Source organism: Cephus cinctus, unplaced genomic scaffold, assembly GCF_000341935.2.
Source record: "Cephus cinctus unplaced genomic scaffold, Ccin1 Ccin1_scaffold0189, whole genome shotgun sequence".
NCBI lineage: Eukaryota > Metazoa > Arthropoda > Insecta > Hymenoptera > Cephidae > Cephus > Cephus cinctus.
In genome coordinates this window covers 901,894-909,988 of record NW_014332911.1, presented here as the reverse complement: position 1 = coordinate 909,988, position 8,095 = coordinate 901,894, and the positions used below count along the sequence as shown (strand labels likewise).

General features: G+C 48.5%; 2 protein-coding genes across 10 annotated transcripts in view; one reads left to right on the top strand and one right to left on the bottom strand.

The window, feature by feature from the left end:
- Positions 1–8,095, top strand: part of LOC107264621 (synaptogenesis protein syg-2) — a 136,479-nt gene that overhangs the window by 58,011 nt on the left and 70,373 nt on the right. The gene's annotated exons all lie outside the window — the stretch shown is intronic.
- The window catches only part of LOC107264618 (tyrosine-protein phosphatase Lar), a 266,051-nt gene that overhangs the window by 250,855 nt on the left and 7,101 nt on the right, over positions 1–8,095 (bottom strand). The window lies entirely within an intron of this gene.

The window sequence follows — 8,095 nt, the reverse complement described above, 5'->3', positions numbered from 1 at the left end:
CCCCCTTTCCCCCCCCCCCCCCCTCGGCTGGGCCTCCGAGCCGAGAGACAGCTACTAATGAGACCAAAAACATCAGAGCGGAGTTACGACCGTCCTAAAAACGTTGCGGGTGTGATTTAGGGGATGGTAATGGAGCGGGGGCCCACCCCTCTCAGTCCCCGTACCGTCTCACCACGAACTTTCCACCTTCTACCTAGAAATTCTCCTGCCACTGGTATACGCGTATATGCCATACTCTTCTCTAGAGTGAAATAATTCTGTTACGCGAGAACTGTACCCTCTGTCCAGAAGCACCCTATCTTACTAGACGCGTCATCAAAGCCTTCCTAAATCTTCTTTTTTTTTTTACTGAGAAAGTCCTGGCAGGGCAACTTCCAGGTCTTTGATTTTCCTATTACGGTAAGCTCGCTCTTACCTTTCTACGAAATCTTGACGATTTGAATGTAAAGCATGAATTTCAGAGCCATTTCGCCCTTAGCCAGATTAATTTCCACGTTGAACTTGCTTGCATCCCCCATAACCCCAGAGTCACGCGTTAGCATTTCTACGTATCACTAAGCTACAAGGGGATTCGCAGCAGCCAGTGCCTAACATCGTACCCCACTTACGTACATGCTCTTCTGCCATACTACCCAGTGTCACATTTCCTCGTGTTCTGAACACGTTTAGCCACATAGCACGTGCATAGACGTTCCTGTGTTCGCGTACCTCCCTCCCGCGCTTCCTCATGCGACTTACCCGCGACCCCTCGTTAGCGCTTCCACATAGCGAGCCTGCAAATAATAGATCGTTTACCCTCGATTTACCGAGTCTCCTTAGACGCCTAACGTAACGTACACAGCCCCAAGATCTAATACGTAGATAAGTCAGGTTTACACAGACTTCGAGGCGCCTCGGCCCTCAAGATGGCTGCTCGTTATGCTGTTTCAACAACGCTCGAAGCTCCGACGTTAAGGCTCGCGCGACCCGACTCAGGGCAGTGCCGGCAGCTGCCGCTCTTGCTTTTAGCAAACATGCCAATAGGTCTTGTCAAAAAGACGTTCCCTGCACCTGCCACCTAATTCCCGCCGGGGATAATTAGAATTCTATACAGGAATTACGTGCGATCCCTTTTCAGCCTGGAGACCGAAAGCTCAGCTGCTTTCTTCGGGATGCTTTTCACCGAGACCGTCCGCGAGTAGAAGGTAGCGAATTAGGGAGAAAATAAGAGTAAAGAAGGTCCAGTCCTGCTGCTCCTCTTAGCCGGAGTCGATAAATCAATGCCGATTAATCCAATAGTTGTCCAAGTTGGCTACGTGGGAACGTGGGTACGTGGCTTCCGGCAGCGGCCCTGCTAAGCGGATGTGGATTCTCGCTTTCCGATAATCGCGAGAAAGTATTGTCTTGAGTGGCACGGTGTGGACCGGGGTGGATGGGGAAAAAATTGGTTCTCGCTACCAAACTTTTAAGAGATTTACGAGACCATCTCGATGGGGCTGGAACGTTTCTGCGCTTCCTTGACAACTTTATTCTATCGACGACCTGACCCTACCATCTTTGCTCCTTCTGCCCCAGCATCGTTCCGTACTGCCAGAGGCTCCGTTCGCGCTGGACCAACTTCCACTCTTTCTAATACTCGAATCCCCATTCTCCCTCTTCCTGCTCCTCATCTTCGATCTTTAATCTCTCAGGCAGCAGCAGTTTTCGACCCCGCGCACCAATCTCTCTCCGGCTCTCAGGGCCATCTTCTTCCTGCAACCGTCTCCCTCTAGCTCGATGCCGGATCTTCGGGGACTGACTGTCATACTCGTCGTGCGTCTCTGTCTCACTCGCGCGCCTTCCCTGCCAAGAATCGGAAAGGGACAGAGCCACGGGTACGATCCCTTTCACGGAATATATCTTGCGGCGTCGGGAAGTTGCTACGGCGGCCAGAGGACATTCGTTTCATACGTGTACTTTAGCTGGGAGCCGAATAAGGTCGGAGTCTTCGAGCGACAGGAAGTTACGATATTTGCGAACAATTTTACTCGCGTTCGCTTTCCGGTTGTTTCTTCGCAGTTCTACGTCTTGGCCATATCGATTCTACCTAGTCGATATCCGCTTCGACGTTAATTTAATTTCGCTTCGGTAGAACGAGGCAAAAAAATTGTAGCCAATCAGCGCTGATTTACGGTTGCACCACGTTGGGGTCAATGCAAGTTCCGCCCTGTAATTCGGCTAATAAGCGTAAATATTGTCGTAAATCCTTAAGGCCAACCAATCGCTTAGGATGGCAGATGCTGCTTGAGTTCTCGTGTGGTCGATGAGACGGACCCGCCTGAAAGTTGCAATTATACTTTTGACGTGCAATTTATCGCAGGCAGTGCTTTTGCGCCTTTAAACTTTTTCATCTTTGAGCTTTTGCGAATAACGGGGGACAAACTTTTCTTCTCTTTGCTCCTGAACACTTTTCACTGAAATTCTTCACAATTTCCATACAGTCTGTTAACGAACTACGATACAGGAGAATAGAAATATTTAGTCCGATAATCTGCCGAAAGATTAATTTTTCGATTATATAACAATTTTAAATCGTACAGCGTATACGTGCTCCATACCTGACATTTTCTAGTTTGCGCGTATCGTAATGAAATAACGAATCGCTGGCGGAATGTGCAATAGGCTCGTGTGTTTGTTTCGGCGTTCGTAAAGCGCCGAACGGTGATCGGTGAACTTTGAACTGCCGTAACGCGCTCCACATACCTCCGGTGCTTTGCGGTTCGCGCTTTCCTGACGCAGCTCGATTCGGCACGCACGATTCAACTCGGCAATCCGTATTTACATCGATTTTACTGATTTTACGAACTACTCGCAGAGGCAACAATCGCGCATCTGTCACTTCGAATTTTAAAGGTATTTAAAGTGCGACCGATCGATCTACGTAAAAATAAATATTTAAATCTGCACGATTTACACGAGAGAAACAGTAAAAGCTGTAGGCATCCAATTATGATAATCGATTACTCAATATTGCTTAATTATCCAGAAAGTCATTGGGAACACGTAGCCGGCATTCAGCCAGTCTCGAAATTTAATCATTATGCGAATTCGTTGGACCACGTGACAGCTCGTGAATTTCCTTACTAATTGATCTTCCATATCCAAGTGGGATTCTGGGAAGGCGAAACTCGAAATGCGAGACTGCGTCCTGTCCGTGCAGCAGTGGGTAATGTTATTAACGATGCTTCTGCACGAGTCTCGTAAAGATCGGAAAGGACTCGAATGGCCTTACAGGGAGGCAGAAAGGACACCCTTGTGAGACCTGGTAGCTACGTGCTCGTAAGTTATCAGGTTATCGGCGGTACACCATGGAATTTCTCCCAGAGGGCACTTTAATCCTTGGATAGAACAGGACGGCATCTGGAATCTAGCTTAAGGATATATTCTTAGGAGGGGCCGAGAGTGGGTGGGACACGACCGCACGAAACTCTGCGTGGCTGACATCTCGGTTTCGATCGGACTCCAGAGTATCTAGCTGGACCAGCAGCTTCCGACGTGATCCTTTTATCTAAAGATCTCCTCGAGGATCGGTTTAGGTTAGTCAACGAGGTTGCGTCTTGCCGCAAGGAGTCCTTGCAGCATCCCGCGCGGTCCACGGACAGGATTTCAGAACCGCAGGGAAGACACGCGTTACCGGAGACCCATCAAACTCCCAGAACCTGCTGGTCCCTGCTGGAGAAGTTGTTAGAACAGTTTGTCGAGGTGTCGAGTTGTCAGGAAGTTCCGGCAGGACTCGAACGGTGACGACACGGAGCACCTAAAGGCGAATTTGCATGGAAGAATCTCTCGGGACTTTGTGGAAGATCGATACAAGAAATTTCGATCGGGGTCTCTCAAGGACTCATCGCGATACCAGAACCACGTGTTACCATATATTTTTCTAGGCATGAGTGGTTGCAGGGACGACAGCACAGGGTGGCGAAGGGGGTCGTTTCGTAGGAAACGTCGCACGGGATGCGCAGAGCCGCAGAGACACGAGAGAGATCAGCGCGAAGAGGTGAGAAAGCGGGTGAATATGCGAGTGGAAATAAGGATAAAATGTCCGTGGGAAAGTACGGGGATGCGGCAATGCTCGAATTTGTTGCAATAAAAGTACAGTAGCGTGTCCTGCAGCAGGGATAAAGAATGGAAGCGACACAAAAAATATACCCGTGTAGCCACTAGGTGGGCATGTGAGAATTACACGTGTAGGTAAAATCCTACCGCTGAAACATCTCTCGCTCTGTCCCTCTCTCGCTCGGCAAAAGAAAGTGAAACAAAAGGAGAGAGAAGAAAAAATATATATTAAACCGTGTAATGTGTCCAAACCGATGAAAATTACCCAGGCGTATGCAGCGAATTCGTGCTGGAATTTCCTAATTTTTTTTCTCCTTATTTCCCCGGAAGACTGCAGCTCCAAAACTGCAGCGACGTTGGTATCTCCCGCTTCCGGTAGCAGAGAGGCTCATCTTGTCAGGTATTCGGTGCGAAGGCTTTGAGTATACAGAGGAAGGAGAAGCAGCCGTTCGTAATGCTGCTACGCCTAGTCATTATCGTAATCCGGTTATCGCCTATACGCCGGATTAGTTATGAATCAAGATTCCCGAGCTTAGTCCTTCCCGCGTAATGTTAATCAATTATTCATCAATTCTTCGGCTACGTAACACCCGTTTCCTCCATTAAGATAATTTCTATGAAACGCGTATCCAAGAACCGACAAGTATCGATCATGTCAACTCGATTAAAACCGTTCTAACGGCGCTCCTACTTAATCACAAAATTATCGGGTAAATTGATCTTAATCAGCTCTCAATATTGAATATATCAAGTTTATAGTCGATTATCAACAATCCCCAGTGTATCCTGTGGTCCTTAAACACATTTTTCATCTTGCAAATATCCCGTCGCCCGCGCCTGTCCGCAGCTTCGTGCGATTTCACATAGGTGTAAGATATCAGAGCGTATTTTCGACTTCGCCAAGAAGCAGCAGAGAATTTCAGTGAATGAGGGGGGGGGGAGAGTATGTGAAGTTAAGAGGGAAAGGGGTGTTGCTCTCAGGGCCTGGAGTGGAGTTCGATTCCCCCCCTGGTTGAGGTTTTGTTCCGCCATTGTGATAACTCAAACAATACAGCCCTGACTGGCACTATACACGAAGGGGTGTATACGGGCTGTATACCGGGTGTGCGCGTATAGAAAGCGACGTGGGGCCGAGTTTCTCTAGTGGTCCTCCTCTTTACTCTTTCTCACTCTCTCTCTCTCTCTCTCTCTCTCTCTCTCTCTCTCTCTCTCTCTCTCTCTCTCTGTCTCTCTGTCTCTCTCTATCTCTGTCTCTCTCTCTATCTATCTCTGTCTCTCTCTCCCTCTCCCACTCCATCTCTCCCTCTCTCCCTCTCTCTCTCTCTCTCTCTCTCTCTCTCTCTCTCTCTCTCTCTCCATCTCTCCACACCTCGATTCCTCTACTTGGGCTTCGACATAAACCCAAGCCCACCCACACACGTTCTTTGGGATTCGTCCTCTCACAGCCCCTGCGTGCACGTCACGAAAATGTACATGCTCTACGCAGCCCGAGGGTTGCCTTTAGCAGTCTCGTATGAATATGCATGTAAGGGTTCGCGATGTGCGTCCGTCAGTCGCTACGGGAAATATGGGTGGGCGAGAGGGAGCCTGAAAAGCCTCATTATGAATACGATTCTGGGGAACAAATAGGATTCTCACTTGGCCGGAGAACAGCTAGGGAAATACAATTCCTCCACTTTGGAATGCATTTGCGTGACCGAGCCAAAAGGAGAGGAGCGAATGTCGGGAAGAATATTGGGTAGGAGAAAAATCAATTTTTTTTTTCATTTTGACCTTCCTTCAAAGAATTGATCAGAGCCAAGGAGTTAGTTTATACACAGTGGAGCCGAGTCGTCTTCGGTGTAGGAAATCTCGATAAGTCACGAGCGTCTATCTCGAGGCCACCTTGACCCTCCTGCTCTGTCATTATCTCTTTGATTCCCCCGCCTATATTTAGCCTTCATCTCTCGGGCCACGTCGAGGATCCCGCGAACGCTTATCCGTCGCGTCGCCACCTTTATCGTGACTTTACACTTCGCGAATGTTACATCGCTTCTATCGTGCTTGTTTTGTCAGCACAAACATTCTAAACCGACCGGATCCGGGCGTGTTACTCCCTACAAACCCCTTTTAGCCCTCCCTGCTTCCTTCCAACCCTTCTTCACTTTTGCCCGTCTATTACACGACACCTGGCACTGCTATCTCTCTCGCTCTCTTTCTCTTCGTCTCCCCTCTCTCTCTCTCTCTCTCTCTCTCTCTCTCTCTCTCTCTCTCTCTCTCTTCGCTTATATCAAACTCTCACGACGACTTTTGCTAATTCCCTGTATTCCGTGCGAGGTACTCACGCCCACAGAGGGCCTAGCTGCTGTAATGAAAGAATGGAGGAAGCAGGAAGTTTTGATTTCGGGAATAATTTCTCGAATCGAAGTGCTGATTCGACGAGCCACCAGAGATTCGAGAGGGTTGCGATAGATTGGAAACGCGAGCGATTTATCATATCCCGAGCTGCGTGATAGAGGGATGGTTGCTAGGGTAGATGATGCTGGTGACGCAGGGGGTAGCAGTGGTGCTATACTGCTGCTGGCGACGGTGGTGGTACTGGTACTGATCCTCTCATGGAAACTTTCACAGCTTCTCTCAACATTTTTCTTCTCTAACTTCTCTTCCTATTTTCTGTTATTCTTATCTCTATCTTCTTTTCTGTATTTTTACGAGCAGCGACTCAGTTGTTATACTCGAAACCGATCGAAAGTGCCACTTTCACGTTTCCGATTTGCCATTCGCTCCGAGAAACGTTTTACGTGAAACAATTTTTTTTACCCGGAAAAGAAATTCAATCGGAATCCCATCGAGGCACTAAGGTTTGCTCTTCGAGTTCAGACGCGGTGGTGAACCTTAGCAAAAGGGGAATCGGGTTGGTCATCCCCTTAGTGGACAGCTATGGCCTTAGAGGGCAACCCCTATAAATTCGAGGACGTCCCGACGCTGCCCTATTTTGTGTATCGCCCACGAGCTTCCTCCGAAACTCCATTTAAATATTTGGCATAGCCATACATAGTTCGCGGCTTAACTGTTGGCTGCACCAGCGTGCTTAGGGTGATTACGCATGGCGACGATATTGCCCTGCTTCGCTGTCCTACATCACGCGATCCCCTTGCCACAGGAAGTGCCCTGGCGAGGGAAGAGCAGCTTTATTTTTCACTTGCAGTCATGTTCAAAAAGTGTCTATCTCTATGCAGATATGGCAGAGCATGTCGGAGCAAAAAGGGGAATGGAGCGAAGGGATGAGAAAGAGGAAGGCACGAATAGGAGTGAGAGGTGGTTTCATTCCCCTAAGGCAATCTAGCTGACACGTTCGGTGCGAAGCAGGTGTGCTTTGAAAAATTCATTCGTCATGAAAAAGTTGAAGAAAAAAGTAAGTAAAAACGTAGAAAAACCCGTGAAAGTGGAATGAACACAAAAGAAACGAAGCATGATTCTTGCAAATTCGAGCAAATCGAAAATGAAGAGTTTTTATGGGAGACGTTAAAAATTGCGAAAAATTTCAGAATATCAAAATTCCCTAATGTGCCTTCCGCCCATTGGGTGTCCAGTAATTCGCACGAGACGAAGGAATAAAGAGACCAGCTGGTAATATATATTATCAATATTAAGGGCCGTACACATTGGCGAGGGCACCCATTGGTAATCGGAGCTGAATAGGTAAACTCGGTATTCAGGCAGCATGATGAATTGGCCTAATTTCGCGGACGGAAGGTCACGTAGCCCCAGTAAATCTTGGACATAGCGTTAGCGCCGTGTGCGAATCGCGTGGACAAAACATTCGCGAATACGAGAGGCGGTATATGGCGCGTTAGGGGCACGGCTGCGATGCCGTCGCGACGTCGACGCCGGCAAGCGATTCTAAATCATATCAACGCGCGGAAACACATGCATTCCCAAAACTGTTCGCAGCATCGTCCCCACATCCCTCCGTCGCTGCTGCTCCACTATGGACCATCCTGCCAACCCTTTAAACCTGTTCGAGCCCCCCCCCCCCCCC